Genomic DNA, 19,858 nt, shown 5'->3' on the forward strand with positions numbered 1-19,858 from the left:
CTCCCCAATAGACAGTTTTATAAAAAGTGACCCTCCCCAATTCCCCCCGGCTAACCCCCCTGTAATTACTGAAGGCTCCCTTAGCATGTTTACATGATAAACCCTCTTAGTTTTCTACGGCCACCTTGCTCAATTTCATAATCAATGTTTGAGACTTTCCTTACCACAGTGAATGTCCCTTGCCATTGAGCACTCAACTTGAGCGTGGAGAAAGGTAAGTGTACAAGTATTTTATCGCGACTCTTAAAAGCACGTTTCCTTGCTCTTCTGTCATATCATCATGCCTGAGCTTTTTCCATGTTCTTCTTGACAATTTTTCTAATGTCAGCAAATCTTTCTCGCACCGTTATTACGTACTGAGAATGCTCTCTGTCTTGCGGATTTTTGACATGGACCACAAGTCCTGCAGTATTCTGCAACATCCTTGAAAATAACAGGCAAGTAATAGTATTGTAGCAACTGTTGTTTAGTCTTTTCAATACAAAGGTGTACCGGCAGAGGTATGTCACGTGACACTCTAAGCAATGCATTTCGACATTCCTCAGTTACCACAATTTGTCTAACTTCACGCACCATATGTGAAGAAATACACTAACGATACAATGATTTCTCATGCCCAAACACTCCTGCCTGATTTTCCAACGATTGACTTGCATCTGCATGCTCTGGCACCTTTGCAAGAGTAGGATATGCTAAGGGACTGTCTGAGATTGTCGCATAAGTTCAAAAAGGGAAATTCGTTCGTTTAAGGGGGAGGGGGTTGACCTCCATTCAATTAGTGAACTTCATTGTCGCACTTTTTTTGTGATCACAAGTTCTCTTTACATTGTGTGTAAAATGAACAAAACCTACACACTCATAACAATTTTGCTGTAACTGTTTCCAAACTCGTTCGTGTCATGCTATGGTTTATAGTACTCAAAATAGAAGAAGTACTTTACGATGTACAGATAATGTGGGTCAGGGGATACATATTCTTCAGTAGCTCTAACAAATTGCTACATTGTATTTTCAGGCAGACATCGACATTTCGCACTTTTGAACTTTCGTTTAGGGGAGGGGGTTGATCTAAACAAGGAATTTTGTTTCTTGAATTTATGGGACAATCTGGGACCGTCCCTAATTGAAGTTGTCTTAACTAATCCCGATCTAACCTTAATATTTAAGCATATTCCTGCTGACATTTTAATCCGGTGGAAATGTTCTTGACACTTTTAGAAGTAACGTCATCACTTTCTTCATCATCACTTGTGTCACTCAGGTCTGATGAATTCTAATCAAACGGTTCGTCAAGGGCTGATATATCATGGGAGGTATCATTACACTCACGCCTACTGTTTATATCATCCGCTTCACCACTGTTTGAATTGTCCCCGTCAAACTAGCTAGAGATACCCAGTGAATCATCATGTTCGTCACGCAACCCATTTACCTATTGCATTTCATTGACTGTATCACTATGTTCTGAAGTGCTATTACTTTCATCAGATGATTCTACTTCCTCATCGGACTCATCATCTGTTTATTCCGCTTGAATGAGAGTTGGCAACTCCTCTTCAGGTATTGCTCTCACGCCTGACGCCATTTCATTTCGCTTAACTATAGCCTCCCGCTGGTCTTGCGCTTTCTTTTGACGTATTGTGACCACTAACGCAATGGGATCCTCGAAGATAAGCATCCCCTCACCTAGCAGAATGTCTTCAGGTATACCTTTCCATACCACCATACGTAAAGGTTCAAGTGAAAATTTCACTTTCAACGGGGCTTTGACAACAGGCGCCTTGTGCACTGTTTCGTCTGCAAAACTCAAATTGCAGGCAAATAGTGAGACTTTTGTACAACCTCTTTACCAAAGTTTGACAACAACCAATAACCGACATAAATATTTCTCCCAAGTAGATACTCATTATCAAAGTCAGCCCGAATGTCATAGCCGTTGTCATCCTGATTTCTGACATAGCCAATGACCTTCGTCTATGCTAAACCAGCATTTTAAGCCGACTTTGTTCTGGACTATAGTTATGACAGCTCATGAATTATAATGACATAGCACTACGTCACAGAAAAAATTAATCAGTTATCAGCACCAGAGTTAAATATGCTTCATACAGTTGCTATGGTACTGCACATCATAAAAAGGTCACCTTTGATTTGGGTCACGAATCTGAAAGTGGAATGTGAAGTATTATTTAGAGTGACGGATTTGACATTCACCAAATCACCGCCCCCTCCTTTCGTGGGAACAAGTCAACGCTGAACCAACACTGAACCATCGAACTACAGCTGTGCTTCTGCACTGGCGTGCGATGGCCTCGTCCGAACAGACATGCTTTGTTAAAATGTGCGACAATTCAACTCACTGCCGCCAAAGTCAACGCTATCTCGATATTTGTATTGTGGAATACACCTGTGCTTCCTCCTTCTTCTGTCTTTGGTCCTGATCATACTCGGATGTTTCACAGCACTGCAAAACTGTTCATCGAAAATGCTTATACCATATCCGGGACACAAAAGAAAATGGATATGTCAACTCTCTTGATTTTAGTGTTACTCTGTGGCGTTGGTGAAGGTGTTTTTAAACAGATCTGACCAGGAACTCCGTACCACAACCTCATCTCTATGTACCTCAGTCGTGTGCAATGCTCTGTGGACTAACAAGTTTAGTGTACTATAACTACCTTGAATATTGGAATCGACCTCACTTGACCTGGTTGTTGTTTCTGTATTGGCCAACTGCTGTCGCTATCGACGTTGTAAGACTAATCAAACAAACAGAGGAAATTGGGTTTGATATTACCATAATGAGACAAGTGGTTATCCTTACATGCATCGTTATCTACGGATGTATGCTCTGTCTGGAAGTTAACTTAATACGAACAAAGGTAGGCCTTTGAAATATGTCTGTGCAGCAAAATGCGACCTCGTTTATTTGCGAACATAAGTATTTACTCACCCGTCATATATCCAAAGTGTACCTTCCAGTTATCAGCTTGACCTAGGTTGCATTCTTGATAACCTTTCTGCAGTTACTCATTGGTGTGTATTTTGTTTGTATACTGCTGGCGTATGTGCGAATGACTGATGTTTTTGTCGAGCTGAATTTGATAATGATCTGACACAGTCACACTTTTCCTCAGTCCACATTTCCGATCGATTGGTATTAGGGCGACTGTCGAAGTTAGGAAGACAAGTCATACATAGCGCTCGTGTGCAAAGTGTTATTTGCCAACGATTCAATGTCTGATTTTGATCATTAATTGGTATTTCTGTCACTACTGAGTCGTCACACACACAAATTTCTTTCGACATTTAAATTAACCTCATTAATACTGTAGAATAGATAGATTTACCTTTATTTGGAATGACGTAGAAAATGTACTCATTAGATGATCGGAACACTTCATTGGTCTGACCGTTATCTTCAGCCCGTGCAAGTACGTTTTTATTGCCGAAATACACAATGAGAGTTTAACGATGAAAATAATAGTGATTTGACAGATTTTAGGTTGGTGTTACAACGAAAAAGCTTATCCTCCCGATGTCAATAACAAGAGGATGTTCTACCGCCTTCAACTACGGTAATCTGTTATCGAAGGGATGTTTTCGTCCCTTAATTGGTTGTTCGTTCTCGGGTACAAGCGACCCATTGGAGATGGATGATCTTGGGTGCTTGCCATCGGATTTTGAATGCAGATACGTATACAGAAGTTTCCAGCAAGCATATGACTCAGAGAAAGTAAATGAATCACTCTGTCCTTAATCGATGCTAAACTTGACATTTTAAGCATTTGTGACTAGCTTTGTGATAACTAAAAACATTTTGTTTGATTCCAAGTCTGCTTTGAACACGATTGGAACTAATTTGGGATAATTGGATGGTGAAGTAACGTCAATATACTTGCAAATGGAACCTTATATGGTTTTCTTTTAAATTACACACTTGTTTTCATGAGTAAATTTTAATACACAACATTCAGCTATAAGGCACCTAACACTTTTGAGATTTTGAAAAGTATAAAGATCCAATTATCCCAAATTATTTACAATCGTGTTTTGGAAGATCATGTCAGTCCAGTCTGTGGTAGAGAAGATCATAAATCGGCAAGATACAATCCTATTTTGCCACCATGTCGGATTAGTTTTGATTTTGCTTTTTGTTTTTTGTCTGGTTTTGTTTTTTTTTTTCTTTAAAAACAGTTTCACTGTGACATAACAAGTTCGTATGACGAATTTTGTTGTAAATGCACTTTTCTGCGAAGTCGAGCACGGTATTTTTCTTTAACCTTTTTACGGACTTTCATAATTATATGATACGATCGAAATTTTAGAAGAAAGCCCGCGTAATAAAAAATGAGTTCATTTTAATAAACGCTTTCTGTTTGCCACTGAGAAATGACAATGATAAATTAAAGCTGCAAGCAGCGTTGGCGGGGCCCAAGCGATTAACATGGTTTCCAGTTCGTGCAGTGATTTTATTATGTGCAAAATTTCAGCTTGAAAACAGTCAAGTCCTTGTAGAGAAGAATTTTGAAAATCTTCTTATATTGACTGTCTGTTTCAAAAGTAATCGTATGTGTTATGCAAAATACAATATGGCGGCAAAACCACGTGACCGATCAATTTGCCTTTCTCAAAATTGAAAGAGCTCTCACTAAGAATGACAAAAGTGGAATTTCATTGCCATCAGTATTGTGGTTCTGGATAATAAGATGTTAGAGATAAATTGCGATTTTTGCAAAATCAAATGTGGAGTCTGAAACTGAGCACGGTGAGCTACCAAAAATGTCTTTCAAAGTACAAGACATATGAATTAGATGCCACTCAAAATTGACGATACAGGAAGGCTGAAATATTCCATCAAATTACTGTATTCATCTCTGAAATTTTGAGTGTAATAATTGCAATTTGGTTGTAATTCATTTAGTCATATATTTTTTCATTTCATCTTTAGTGTTAAAGTTTTACTTTTGTATAATTTTATGACAAGAATGTGAAAATTTAGAAAATCAAGCATGGTGACCCCATCTTTGTTTGTAATATTTTATTATTCTCATATGCCAGAATTCAAAAATTTCCATGTGCTCTTCCTTGTATGCTTTCTGGTCTGATCTTGTTTAGGTATAATGTTTCACTGTTTTGAGCGTCTTTTGACACACAACTATTCTTCAACTACCATCACAGGGTGAAAAAAAGAATTTATGCCGTATAAGTCGACCCATAAATGATCCATAAATTGTAATATGTGCGTTTATGCAAATTTTCGTCCGATTTACGTCAAACATATAACGAAATCCCATTTAGTACAATTTTATGCACATTTTTTCGGCTTAAATAAACAGTCTGAAATGCACAACTTTGTAGCGCTCTTAAAGGTAATGAAAATACCTTCAACATCAAGTATCACATTTTCCTATGTCATTAAATAGTAAAATTGACAACGATAAATGATACTTTAAGATGTTATTTCTGAAAACAAACCAAAAAGATCTTCTATATGGCAGCATATAAGTGGAAAATTAAATCCTAGGTTGAGGATAAATGCGACCTTTATGTTTCACGCACATTTGTATACAAAATCTACTTTTTGGCGTGTAGTTTTCGGAAATGAAAACAATAGAAAGTTTTCTCTCCTTTTCAGACCCTAAAGTTTGTAATTTTAACGGTAATTTATAACAATATCCAAGTTCGTTTCGTTTCGTACTTCGGTATATGTCTCATGAAAGTGATCATAAAGGCACCATAAATGTTTTCTAAAAATAGTCATGAAAGTTCGACGAAACTTGTGATAAATTTGTAATCCATGTTTGCATTGTCAAGATTTTATATGATCTTTTTAATGTAGACCTATACGGGAGCTATCAGTTTCTCTGTCAATATAAAATCTTTCACGATTTTTGCAAAAAATAAAAATTAAATTGCTTAATTAATGGACAAATATCTGAGCTGAACTTTGTAAGTATGATTTTTGTTCTTCGTGCCCGGATCGATAGGAAATAGGGATAGAATATGAAGCTGCGCCACGCTATCGATGTACAAATAAGTTACTACATGATTAAACCAGCATAGATAGCAGCAAGTTTCCGTCACAAACGTAAATATATAAATGACGGTTTTACACACACATAAATGCACACATACAGCTACACACACCCACACAGACACTGATGATCGCTACAGAGTACACATGTAGCGTGAAACTCTGAGTAACGCCTGCTAAGTCCTGTTTTCTACTTGTTATCAATTCTATTCTATTCTATTATATATATAATATATATATATATATATATATATATATATATATATATATATATATATATATAATATATATATATACGTCATCGTATACGAGTGTTTTTCGCGGAGCCGTACAACTTCGAGCCAAAGGAATGAGTTACCTTTGTACAGTTCGTAACATAATTCTATTTAATGACTGTTTCCAAATTCTTAAAATGTTCATTCAGGGATACAAAACTGTTGATTTGTGTAGACCGATTGACACTGCTTTCTACTTACAGTTTTCATCACAATAAAATCACAAGTTATAAATTTTTAGTTATTTATAACATTTGACAATCACGAAGAATAGAATAAGCAATTTCTTTCCTGTACAGTGTGGAGCTTGTTTGTGTCTCAAATTATGGTAAAATATAACAAGTGTGGTTGTTTAACGTACTTTATTATGTTGATATCATTAAGTATACAGAGAGAAATGTCGTTTCATCGATGATGATGATAATAATAATAATAATAATAATAATAATAATAGTAGTAGTAACATAAATCAGAAAACAGCGACTTGAGAAAATATGATATTACGCCATGGCTCCAATCCTTTACGTACTACCGCCGCCTATCTTAGTATTTTCCCTTACTTTCGTTTAAGTTGGCCGATTCCTTCTATCAGTTGTGGCGGCCTCTAGTGTTGTAATTTGAACATTTTCCCGCAAAGCTGGAACAACTAACATTTCAATAAGTGCTTTGAAAAGATATCCAGCCGCCATTATGATTTATTAAAATTTATAACTTATTAGTGAAGTATCTTTTGCAAAATTAGTGCCATTATCGTGCTTTTCAAACCAATTATTAAAGGGGACAGCAAGTAGCTTAGGCTTTTGATTATTTTTTTTTCATTTTTTTGTTTTTGTATTTTAATTACAATTTCTTCTTAAGTATGTTGAAAGACTTACGATTAAGCTTGTCAAAATAGCGTCTTTAGATGTAAAATACGTTATATTATTGTTTACACTTCAATTATCAACAAAAACAATGCAGTTCTCATGTTCAAACTGCGTTTTTCTCGAGGGTCTATGGTACATCCAAACGCTTTGGTGAGTAGAACGCCAGAGTTGAAAGAGATATTACGGTACTTAACATTCACAAACAAAATTAGTGAAAAAATTAAAAGTTGTAGCTACTAGCCCGAGTGGACAGCTAATATATATTGTTATCAACAGGAGTGTTGAGAAAAACACGTGTGTGATGGAAGCTGTAGAGTAAAACTCTTGTACGGCAAACACTCGTCAGCAGTATATTGTAATTTTCAGTTATCGTTGAGCGTTCTTCCGTATATCATATGCGTGGCACCTGCAAGTGAGCGCTCACTTTCACTGACGATATTAATTAATTATTTTATAGGAAAGATTGTAATTCATATATGCCCATGTTTTCAGCCATTGAAATTATCGTGTGGCAAAGGAATGGTCACATTGAATCATGTAAGGACCTGCCTCAAAGTTTACCTGGCGATAAATTGGTTTGTTGTGATCGTTCAGTCATGTTGTAGTCCTATTACTGGGTAAAAATCTTTTTTGCTCTTAAGGCTTTGGTCTGTCTCTTTTGTATCTGGTATTGCAGTTTCTATATTCATCTTTCTTTCAGTACAAGGCAGAAACTAGATCGAACTCATTGAACGCTTAGTCGTGAACTAAACCTTTACGTCATATATGCCCAGTCCTATTGGAAGACTAGTTTGATAAATTTTTGATAATGTTTTTGGTAATTAAATTGAAGCAACGGGCGAGATGGTAGAACGACACGACCTATGTTAGTTTTGAGTGATAACTTTGAAGTCAGAAACATGTATACAGCCTGAGACTTTTCTCTAACATGGAAATGTCTCAGTGTATATTATTAAATAGTTTGGTCGGACTTCATATTCAAGGAATCCCTTCATTGTGACACTCAATCATACGATGGAGTATCTTCCTATAAATTCACATCAATTACTTTACATTTATAACATCACACATTAAACAAAATAAGCAGGTTGTAAAACGTTTCGACATCCACTAATCTTTGAAATTCTTACTGGAAAAGTACACACATTTCAGCGAAGTATCAAAACGAAACAACTCAATTTGTGCAGACAAATTCTACCTGTCATCCTTAGAAAACCGCAATCACACTATATACACTGTATATACACTGTATACACTGTAAGACTATATATAAAAGTAAGCTACCAGTTACTTCATTCTAAAAAGCGTCTTATATGCAGCGAAAATATCAGGTATCTCACCAATAATAACAACCCAGAATCCATTTTACGATTGAAAATTGACGTATCGAAGGAGTGATCATGACTCGTTGAGGAATACTACTAAAACAGGCAAATCATTGACAATGAAAATATGGAATGATATGTCAAGGATTGCAGCCCAGAAACAGGCAAATCATTGACAATGAAAATATGGAATGATATGTCAAGGATTGCAGCCCAGAAACAGGCAAATCATTGACAATGAAAATATGGAATGATATGTCAAGGATTGCAGCCCAGAAACAGGCAAATCATTGACAATGAAAATATGGAATGATATGTCAAGGATTGCAGCCCAGAAACAGGCAAATCATTGACAATGAAAATATGGAATGATATGTCAAGGATTGCAGCCCAGAAACAGGCAAATCATTGACAATGAAAATATGGAATGATATGTCAAGGATTGCAGCCCAGAAACAGGCAAATCATTGACAATGAAAATATGGAATGATATGTCAAGGATTGCAGCCCAGAAACAGGCAAATCATTGACAATGAAAATATGGAATGATATGTCAAGGATTGCAGCCCAGAAACAGGCAAATCATTGACAATGAAAATATGGAATGATATGTCAAGGATTGCAGCCCAGAAACAGGCAAATCATTGACAATAAAATATGGAATGATATGTCAATGATTGCAGCCCAGAAACAGGCAAATCATTGACAATGAAAATATGAATGATATGTCAAGGATTGCAGCCCAGAATCAGGCAAATCATTGACTATGAAAATATGGAATGATATGTCAGATGATTGCAGCCCAGAAACAGGCAAATCATTGACAATGAAAATATGGAATGATATGTCAAGGATTGCAGCCCAGAAACAGGCAAATCATTGACAATGAAAATATGGAATGATATGTCAAGGATTGCAGCCCAGAAACAGGCAAATCATTGACAATGAAAATATGGAATGATATGTCAATGATTGCAGCCATGAAACAGGCAAATCATTGACAATGAAAATATGGAATGATATGTCAATGATTGCAGCCCAGAAACAGGCAAATCATTGACGATGAAAATATGGAATGATATGTCAAGGATTGCAGCCCAGAAACAGGCAAATCATTGACAATGAAAATATGGAATGATATGTCAAGGATTGCAGCCCAGAAACAGGCAAATCATTGACAATGAAAATATGGAATGATATGTCAATGATTGCAGCCCAGAAACAGGCAAATCATTGACAATGAAAATATGGAATGATATGTCAATGATTGCAGCCCAGAAACAGGCAAATCATTGACAATGAAAATATGGAATGATATGTCAATGATTGCAGCCCAGAAACAGGCAAATCATTGACAATGAAAATATGGAATGATATGTCAATGATTGCAGCCCAGAAACAGGCAAATCATTGACAATGAAAATATGGAATGATATGTCATGATTGCAGCCCAGAAACAGGCAAATCATTGACAATGAAAATGTGGAATGATATGTCAAGGATTGCAGCCCAGAAACAGGCAAATCATTGACAATGAAAATGTGGAATGATATGTCAAGGATTGCAGCCCAGAAACAGGCAAATCATTGACAATGAAAATGTGGAATGATTATCAATGATTGCAGCCCAGAAACAGGCAAATCATTGACAATGAAAATATGGAATGATAATCAAGGATTGCAGCCCAGAAACAGGCAAATCATTGACAATGAAAATATGGAATGATATGTCAAGGATTGCAGCCCAGAAACAGGCAAATCATTGACAATGAAAATGTGGAATGATATGTCAAGGATTGCAGCCCAGAAACAGGCAAATCATTGACAATGAAAATGTGGAATGATATGTCAATGATTGCAGCCCAGAAACAGGCAAATCATTGACAATGAAAATGTGGAATGATATGTCAATGATTGCAGCCCAGAAACAGGCAAATCATTGACAATGAAAATATGGAATGATATATCAATGATTGCAGCCCAGAAGCAGGCAAATCATTGACAATGAAATATGGAATGATAGCTCAAGGATTACAGAATAAAGTTCATTTATTTGTAGACGTATACGATGACTTCAATTAAAAAAGAATATACGTGACGTTGTTTCCGAGATAACACAAGAGTACTGTTGTTGACATCAATTTTTACAGAGGTCAAGCGTTTTTTTGCACGCCATGCTCACTAATACACACTTGCGGTCAATATTTGAAAGTAACAGATTTTTCCAAAAATTCTAACTTTGATGATTTTCTTTGCACATTCTGATCTATGCGCTTGACGCCGTGGTCTTTCAGCTGAAATGTACTGCGATGTACTCTGCTATCTCGGGATAAGTGTGATGCACTTTCAATAGAGCCAACATTGCACCGACTAGTAATGGGTGATGAAATATGTATTTTACATTGGATAAATCGGAGAAATCCAAAGGGACCCCATCGGACATATTCTCATTGACCAATGATACATTATAAGCATTTCTTCAAGTCCCTCCATTTTTTCAACGAGTGATAAAGCGTACCTATGCGGCACGCCATTAGTCATGTGTGAAATATCCGATAGATATTTCGTGATATAATATCATCCGATAGCTGTTTAGTAAGAAGTGATCCTCCAGCTGACAACTTATTTGCTAATTGTTTTTTAGTATTCTTTCTATCACCATGAGAGCATAACTTTGTGACACGGCAGTTTGGTCCCGGTGTACAGTTTCACTCGTTGATATCCTTGTAGAATCCTTGTAGAATCCTGTCGCGCTAAAGCCATGGCTCTTCTTTTTACTTTTTTTCATTCTGAACTTGCAACGTTTCAACTTTGTGTATTCTTTTGTTCGAGGTTTCCATTTTCTTCCCTGTAAGATAAAGTTTTGTACTCAATATCGTATTTGGTTCATCGGCGTACTGTCACAACACAAGCAAATGTGCACAGCTGTAAGGTCTTCACCTGTGATTTACAATGCGTTGTATAAATTAATCCATTTCATATGTTGACCATTGTTGACTTGCTCATCAACACATGAAACTGAGAACATAAACGTGATATTTGTAGATTAAGTAAAGACATAATACAACTGAGTGTTAGCCCGATAGAACAGATCATTTCTTTAGTTATTTGTTGTCGAGCAATGGCGAATATGATATTCATCAGCACTATAAATACCCTGTGTTTAGTGTAGTAGACCTACTGACCTTTTCCGCAGAGGCAGCTGTGACATCCATGGGCTTATCATCGTGACTAGCAACAACACCTGAAAGAAAAGTGCTACATGGTTACAGAAGCTTTGCAACAGTCGCTTCACGTCTTGCATTGACAGCAGAATGTTGTTCATTATGCCTTCATTTAAATAGAGGGCTACCCGTGAAAAAGGGGAATCATGGTGATTCTTTTTGTGTACAGCCATAGGACTGTAGGTCAGGGCCAATCAAATAAAAGTGGAATAATAGACAACCCAGGCAAATGCACAGCCCCTCATCTTCGCTTGCCATTTCTTGTTCGAGCAGCCCAAATGCTCACGGAAATCAGATATTGGTGGCCCGAGAGGAATACTCCTGATATTTTCATACGGGGTGTGCCACCTAAGTTGAAAACAGTTACCCATGTATATTCCAAAATATGACCCATTGTTTGGGATTTGCTGACACACACCCGTACAGCCTTTCTATGGTAGTACCCCCCCCCCCCAAGGTAGGTGGGAGATAGTAGTCAAATAACAACCCGTGCGAGCGGACCATGGCAGGCGCGCGAGTTTGTGACACATGTGACGCCAGTTCGCGTGGCCTGTGTAGCATTTTTTGCCTAATTCATTATAACAGCTTCGCGAAACGACCTGTAAGGCACCTGTTACTTAGTAATGGATGTGTCGTGGTTTTACATGAGATTGTGAAAGATATTTGTGTGTTTTTCGTGGGTTACTTTCCAGGCCCATATGTAGAAAAATATAATTTACAATTTACAGCTACGGAGGATGGACAGTCGCGTATACATTACGTTTACTTTTTTGTTCTTCGCACACAAGTTTTGTAAATAACATCGTAAATAAAAAGAACCGACTCATTTGAGTGTTTGGGGAGAACACGGAACTGAGAATTCTCGCGAGTCAGACCATAATTTCCGCTCCGCTGACCTACGCAAAAATCATAACGGGCAGCCTTAAGCTGTTGCCGTAAAGAGGCTTTAAGTTTACGACGACGAGAGCTGAGGTGCCGAAATACTGTAATATCATGTTGATGATATCTGAACAGTTTAGTGTCGGTTAATACTCAACACTCCGCTGACTCCGTGTAGACGAAACATGATACAATGAATGCAGACGAATGCTGATCAGTTTTTCTGTAAAGCAGCCACTACGACATTTGTGTCAGACAGAAGCGTCTATCGAATACTAGTTTTACTTTGTCATATGCAAGTTTTGATGAAAACATATTTACATAAAATAAAAACACTGAGTCATGGATACCATACAACATATTGCCTTTCATGTCATGATTACGAGTACCAGAATCAAATTATACAGAAAATTCAACATATCACTGCCTAGCCTGCTGTATATATATATGAAGGAAGCCGGGACTAATCATCTTCATCCTAATCAAATTCAGTACATCATGACAATAAGTAATTTTAACACTTCCGTTGTGTATTCTATCAAACACTCAAATGTATTTCTTAGTGTCTTCACTCCGATTTCAAGGGTCATGGGTCCGTGGCTAATGACGGCCAAATAAAAATCTAATATACCGTCATGTCGTGTAAAAGTTGAAGGGCGTGCATTTTCTTAGAAGTGAATAACCTTGAAGTAAGTCTTGTCTTTCACAAAAACAGACTTCTATCATGGGACACTACATACCACTGTTTATCCTTGTATGTCCATAAAACAGACTATGGTATCTGTCTGCATACATGGTATGTCCAGCTAGAGTGCTCTCCCAATGAACTTCAGTCTCCACACATACTTGTGTGTTCTATCCAAACACTCGAATAAGTCGGTTCTTCATATCTACAGTGTTATCTACAAAACAGTAAACGTAATGGTTACACACAGTTACGAGTGTAGTGATACATAGCGGCCGCCGCGTAGTATGCATAGAATAAAGGGCAGCGGCCGCTATGTATCACTATTACACTATTACACTATTATTAGTGATTACACTATTGTCCATCGTCCATCCTCTGTAGCTGAGTTTCTATCTGTGCGGTAGGCCTTCATCTGATAATATGTCATAGACTTATGACTCATAGTTGAAGACACTGCACCAAAGTTGACCTGTTTAGGTATTGATTATTATCTACAATAAAGGTGGACATTTGTAGACGGTGCTTGTATAACCAATAGTAGGTAAGGAATTTCTTCAATTAATTTTTACTTTTATTTCATTGACATTTCATGTATTTGTCAATACGACTGACCTGTAAGGTCAGCGGTATTTTTAAGGACATAGTTTCTATGATTAGTGAATTTTTACGTTTAACCACTCATTTTTCTGTCATTACTTATCTTTCAAATTAATAATACATTTGCATATGTAAATTTTTCATCATTTTTTCAAAGTTTTTTTCTTTAATTTCACCGAGTAGCTTTAACATTTAATAGGTATGTTACTCAAGATTTGTACACATTTTCATATATGGTTTAAATTATTGAAATCTAAAGCTAACGTTGCCAGTGTTAGTCAGAAAATATGTATCTTACTGCAACTGCTTCTATTACAGCTTTCATTTTTTGGTTTGTAAATGTCTTCACGGTTTTCGTATCCTTACCTAAATGATAGCGAGCATTGACAGTATAAATTTATACTTCTGCACACTAAGGAGAAAAACATTTACTAGTCCAAAATTGTTCAAATGAGCTTGAAAATGTGAAACAATAGCATTAGTCAGGTAGCTCTGATATTTAATCCATAATTACCGAAGGTAGAATCTGATATTGTTTACCAAATTTTATTTGAAATTTCATTTGTAAGTCCCCCAGACGTGTATAATCAAATCATTACGAAATGAGAACAAATGCAACTTGTAGAATGTTTTTGTGTCGTCAGAAAAAACAAATCTGTTCAAAAATGAAACTGAGCATTCCCATTGGAAATGTCCTTTTGCTCCTTTTGCTGTGCTGAAATATTTATACTACACAATGTACTTGCTTTATGTGAAATTCTTCTCTGAAATTGTTTAATAGCAATCAAAGTGGTAGTTGCTAGGGATTGCCTTATTCAGTTGCTTAAAATGATTACGGAATTTGCATATGCAAATTTTGTAGCTAAATTTCTTTGTATTGGTCTGACGGCTCTTAAATTTGATGTGCTGTTGACATTAGCATGAATTTGCATATACGATATATTTCATTTGTCATAATTGATAAATATACTATTTCAGGAATCTTTGCTAGATGTTAAATGCTGTACATCGTTTCCATTCATTGCGCGGATCGCCGAGCTATATCGGCCGCAAGTTAGGTTGACGTTGAGTGATCACTCATTCTGTAATTTGCATGTGATCTGCGTAGGGCAATAAGCGCGGGAAATCCAGCGCTGCGCTTTCATGACCTGTGACAAAACTTTATCAACGTTTACTATATATCTATTTTTCTCTTCAAATTTATGGACATGTTTCCAGCATGCTCGGATTCGACTCAGATTTTAAATAAATAGCTGATGTCTAGTGTAACATGATGCACGATGCGCATCGTTCACGTTTAAATTGTTTGAAATGCAACGATTAGAGACCAATTGAAATGCAAAACATGGTACAAACTTAAAGCAGCGTAAAGCTAAGAAAGTTTGCGATGGGGCGTCATCTTCATTTGCGTGCCTTTTAACCAATTCTAGCAAAAATTAAATGGGTACACTCGAGCTAAACAATATGTCGACATAAAGTAAGGGCGTTCCTTGGTTAAAGATAATTTTAAAACACAAAGCAACAATAGTATTTGATTCAAAGTAGGCGTGTGATTGTCATTTTAAACTTTACAGTATTCGTCGCTACCAAAACCTTTTAACAGACTTACCTCCTTTTTCAGGCAATCTTCCCGTTGTTTGACTTTTCCAAAGTGAACAGACAAAGAGTAGGAACGTCCTGACACGCCGTTGCTATTCTTGGAATTTCGCGCGTTCCCTCAACGCATGCGTTGAACATATGTTTTCCCTCCATCCCTTCCTGAACAGACTGAGAGTTGAACCAAGGTCCCTCTATGACCGTGGTTGAAATTAAAATAAACAATTCAGTTCTCCGGAGGAAATTCAATCGTGCACTGCAGTTAAGCATTTGTCCCAAGAGTGACTCTATGAGCACTGGTCTGGCCCCTTCTACCGTAACAAGATAGTCAAAGCAAAACACTTCACATAGAGTCTGGTTGATAGCATACATAAATTAAGTTTGGTTGGGCAAACGCGTGTTAAAATCAAATTTCAAAAAGTAAACTCACAGAGCAATGCAATGCTTCCGGCCAATTCAATACGGCGCCTTTGATAATTAAAACACGAACGTGAAAACCTGTCACGAAACTCTTTATCTGATACGTTATCTTTGTCTGCATGTAGGGTGCGCCAAGTCACACTTATTGTACTCTATGGCTTGAAACCATGGAAACCATGTGTATGCATGATAATTTGTACTAATTCTCGGTTTGGATTTTGTTTGAAGGGTGTATTGTTCAAAACTAATTTAATCAGTTTATGATATTTTTGAGAAGTTCAGATCACAATGCCATCGTCTAATGAAACGAGAGAAACCCATTGTTTATTTAGAGAAAAAGAAAAGAAGGGAAGAACTAAATGAATGCATAAAAAATGAATCTAGCTGTAAACTTCCGATGGCATTACTGTTTTTTCGAACATGCAAACAAACTCCGTAATGAAAAAATGTTAGAAACTATCCTAAACTATCTGAAAAAGTTTAACGATCATTATACATGTAACAAGAAATGTCTCGTAAAATCAAAGAAGACAGACTATGCGGACCACATACTAAAGTGGTTTAAAAGTCTACATAAGAGCAGTGTTCTTCTGTACACATCCATTCAATGTTTGAGAAATAAATAAGACGCAGTGACGGGATACCACGAGAGGTTTGGCCAATTCATCACGAAATGTACATATGTGCACGAGCCGCCGATAGTGAACTGGTCAAAATTGAGTGGTATACTCGCTGCTGGTGTAGTTTATTAGTGTTATGTCTAATATAATTGAAATTTGGAATGAAACGTCAAAAAGGGGATTTCTCTAGCTAAGAGCTCTTGCATTTTCCAAATGTGTTATATTGCGAATATAGCATGGATATTTCCCGTCTCGACCAATCAGATCGTAGTATTTGCGCCATTAATACACAGTTATAATGTTATTCTTGATACTATAGTGTAATCTTCTGTTGATTTATGAGTATACGACCGTAGGATTTTTTCACAATCGGTTTGAATGACCTATGACATTAATATTTCACTTCAGATAGATAGATAGATAGATAGATAGATAGATAGATAGATAGATATAGATAGATAGATAATTGATTGATAGATAGATTGATAGATAGATAGATAACTTTATTGCCATTATACACATGCATGTACATTAGGAAATTGTTGTGCTGTCGTCACACAAACAAAACAACAATATATATTACATGTAACTAAAATCACTTTAAAAACTGACTATAAAACCAAAAAAGTAATTCGAAGGAGCCATGAGTAAAACATAATATAAAATCTTATAGATACAGGTAATAAAAATGCAATTGCAAATTAAAAATTGCGATCTGAAAGTATTTGGACAGCACGTGGATAAAAACTATTACTAAAACGTGCGGTATTCACTTTAAAGGACCGATAGCGCCGTCAGAGGGGAGTAATTGAAATAAATCATGTTGTTTGACCAAAAGAATACAGTGAAGAACAGTTTCCGTGAAAGATAATTCGAATGGATGAGTTCATGGTTCTTACAGTTCTTGTTCCGTTTCGAACGCAGGATCTTGTTGAGAAAGAAATCGCAATATCAGCACATAAAGAGTGAAATCTGTTTTACTACGAGGAAGTTCAGTAGTCATTTTTATGGATTCACTCCAAAGTCATTTCTTTTTCGAGCAGGTAGCCCTCATTTGTTTTTGTTGTTGTTGCATTGTTCTGAATGGTCTGCTCGAGTAACATTACTTCACGCATGCGTCATGACCGAACTCTTCAAGAAGACTTGTTGAAGTGCTGATAGAACAATATACTAAATGTCTCTGTTGAACTAGCTTCGTGTGCACGTATTTATAAATCAAGAAAAATGTAGTTCTCATGTGCAGAATCTATTTATGGATCTTCAGCACATTTCAACCATACCGGTGCGTTTGATTGATCTGTTCCGTAGTTTTGTAGCAGTTCGGTACCTTCGTGGATCCGATACTTCGCTACAACCACCAGCCTCGCCTTCCCTGCTATTTCGACACTCACTCATCACCACAAACTTGCACGTGAAATGTGAAGGTTCAGCCATGCACCATGATTAATGTCGATTTTCCATTTAGTTTCTGTAATGACCGTCGTTACCATCAAAGTTGCATGGAACACACGAGATAATTATATCACCAATTATATCACAAACTACTTAAGAACCATCTTCGTGTGTTCGAAGTCTAGCATAGTTTGCAAATGAGTGTGAACTGCGAACATTCGCCAGTGCCTCTTGTCTTGTGCCTGACGACATGATGGATGGTGTCCTTGAGGTCATAACTTGGAATGTAAACAAATGGATTGTGTTTCCTGTATGTAGAAATTTCAATATAATTCTTATTAGACTTTCTTATATGTTAGGAAATGGCACAAAATGCATAGATGATTTACATCTGAGTTTTGTCGTATATCTCATGTATGCTGACATTTTAAGTTTATCGCAAACTTTACAAAAGTTTACAATTGTACTGTCAGTAGTGGGGCAATAAAGCCATTAATCGTATAAAGTCGACACCAAGCGACCTTTTCACTCCTTCATGCCTGCCTGCGAAATAGGTCACGATACAAAGCAGATTATTTTTTCTGTTGAAAAAGTGAAGTCGAGATTCCTACTCAGATCACTTGAAAAAATAACACAACCATATGGAAATTTAAAAACCTGACACATTGTATTTCAAGGTATGGAGAACTTTTACGTTGGTCTCTAAATGTTATTGCCTTTGATAGAGAATCGGGGTCAGAGCCGCTTCAATGTGTTTTGATAACTCGTAGTTGACAGAAATTGGTTGTAAGTGCCAATGGAAATGATGCAGAATCTGAAACATAGGATCCAACACCCTCAAATTGCTCTTTCCCGTACATATTCGTCAATGTCAGCGCTAGCACCGTGGCAACAATTTCAGTTGAATTTATAGGAAGGTGTTAAAAATCAGCCAGTATCTTAACATTGCAACATATTGGTGTTCAATGTGCCTAAACAAATTCCACGCGGTACGGAGGTTTGAACAATAAAAAATAACTACGGTTTTGAAATTGCATCATGGCCAAAATGAACGCACAAGACGCATATGCACTTTTTTAATTTCATTACATTTGCATGTGCGTCTTGTGCGTTCGTTTTGGCCATGATGCAATTTCAAAACCGCTGTAATTTATTTTATTGTTGAAACCTCCGTACCGCTTGGAATTTGTTAAGGCACATCGAACACCAATATGTTGCACTGTGGCTTAGAAATCCTCACAGTTTGCAACTGGCCGGCATATCACATAAATTAGCTCCACGGATTCGGCACAGTTTCACTTTTTGTTTTTGTAAATCGAAGTCAATATCGGAAGCCATGAGTAAGCCAATGAGTAAGCCTGGTTTAACAAGCAGATTGGCATCATTCACTAAAGCTCCCTGTATTTAAGAGGACACGTGTGTATAAGAACTATATCAGCTGCATCTGTAGATATAGTCAAGGTCGGAATTCTAGCTGTCTCATTTTGGCTCAACACTCAGAACATTTCAATATTATAATTGCATAACGCAGATAATACCATGGATCAAATAACGGTATCATTCGACTAGGGACTGTAGCTCAATGAAATGGCATATCAAAATTGATAGAAAGTATAATTTTGGTAATCACGCAAAGTACACAGCATGTACAGTGATGAAAGCTTCAAATTGTTATCTCTGAATTTTGAGTGCAACTAACAGCTAGCCCCTCCCAGGAAACTGTTTGGATTAACCCAGTTAAAATTGGCGGGAAAGTTACATGCAGCCTATTCCATTCTCAGCCCACTGATTGGATGTGCTATGACCTACTCAGAAAGTGGAGGGAAATACGACTTCAGAACTAGATATCGATAGCTCTCGGCTTAGGAACAACATTATAGGAAAAACAGCGACTTTGTGTGTTCTTTCATCTTAATAAGCTCCTTGCAAGTCACACAAGT

The 19,858-nt window shown here is 36.9% G+C and overlaps 1 protein-coding gene and 1 long non-coding RNA gene across 2 annotated transcripts in view; one reads left to right on the top strand and one right to left on the bottom strand.

The window, feature by feature from the left end:
- The first annotated feature begins 2,071 nt into the window (after positions 1–2,071).
- The window catches only part of LOC139134307 (ATP-binding cassette sub-family C member 8-like), a 48,648-nt gene continuing 30,861 nt past the window's right edge, over positions 2,072–19,858 (top strand). The window contains exons 1-2 of the mRNA XM_070701196.1: positions 2,072–2,882; positions 3,499–3,736. The gene's annotated coding sequence lies outside the window, so the exon portion shown is untranslated. The remainder of the gene's footprint in view (positions 2,883–3,498; positions 3,737–19,858) is intronic.
- Positions 11,154–15,599, bottom strand: LOC139135328 (uncharacterized). Its single transcript, XR_011552971.1, has 4 exons — positions 15,500–15,599; positions 13,346–13,507; positions 11,688–11,746; positions 11,154–11,350 (listed from the first exon to the last, which is right to left on the bottom strand). It is a non-coding gene; the product is annotated as an uncharacterized lncRNA (long non-coding RNA).

This window comes from Ptychodera flava, chromosome 6, assembly GCF_041260155.1.
Source record: "Ptychodera flava strain L36383 chromosome 6, AS_Pfla_20210202, whole genome shotgun sequence".
Classification (NCBI taxonomy): Eukaryota; Metazoa; Hemichordata; class Enteropneusta; family Ptychoderidae; genus Ptychodera; species Ptychodera flava.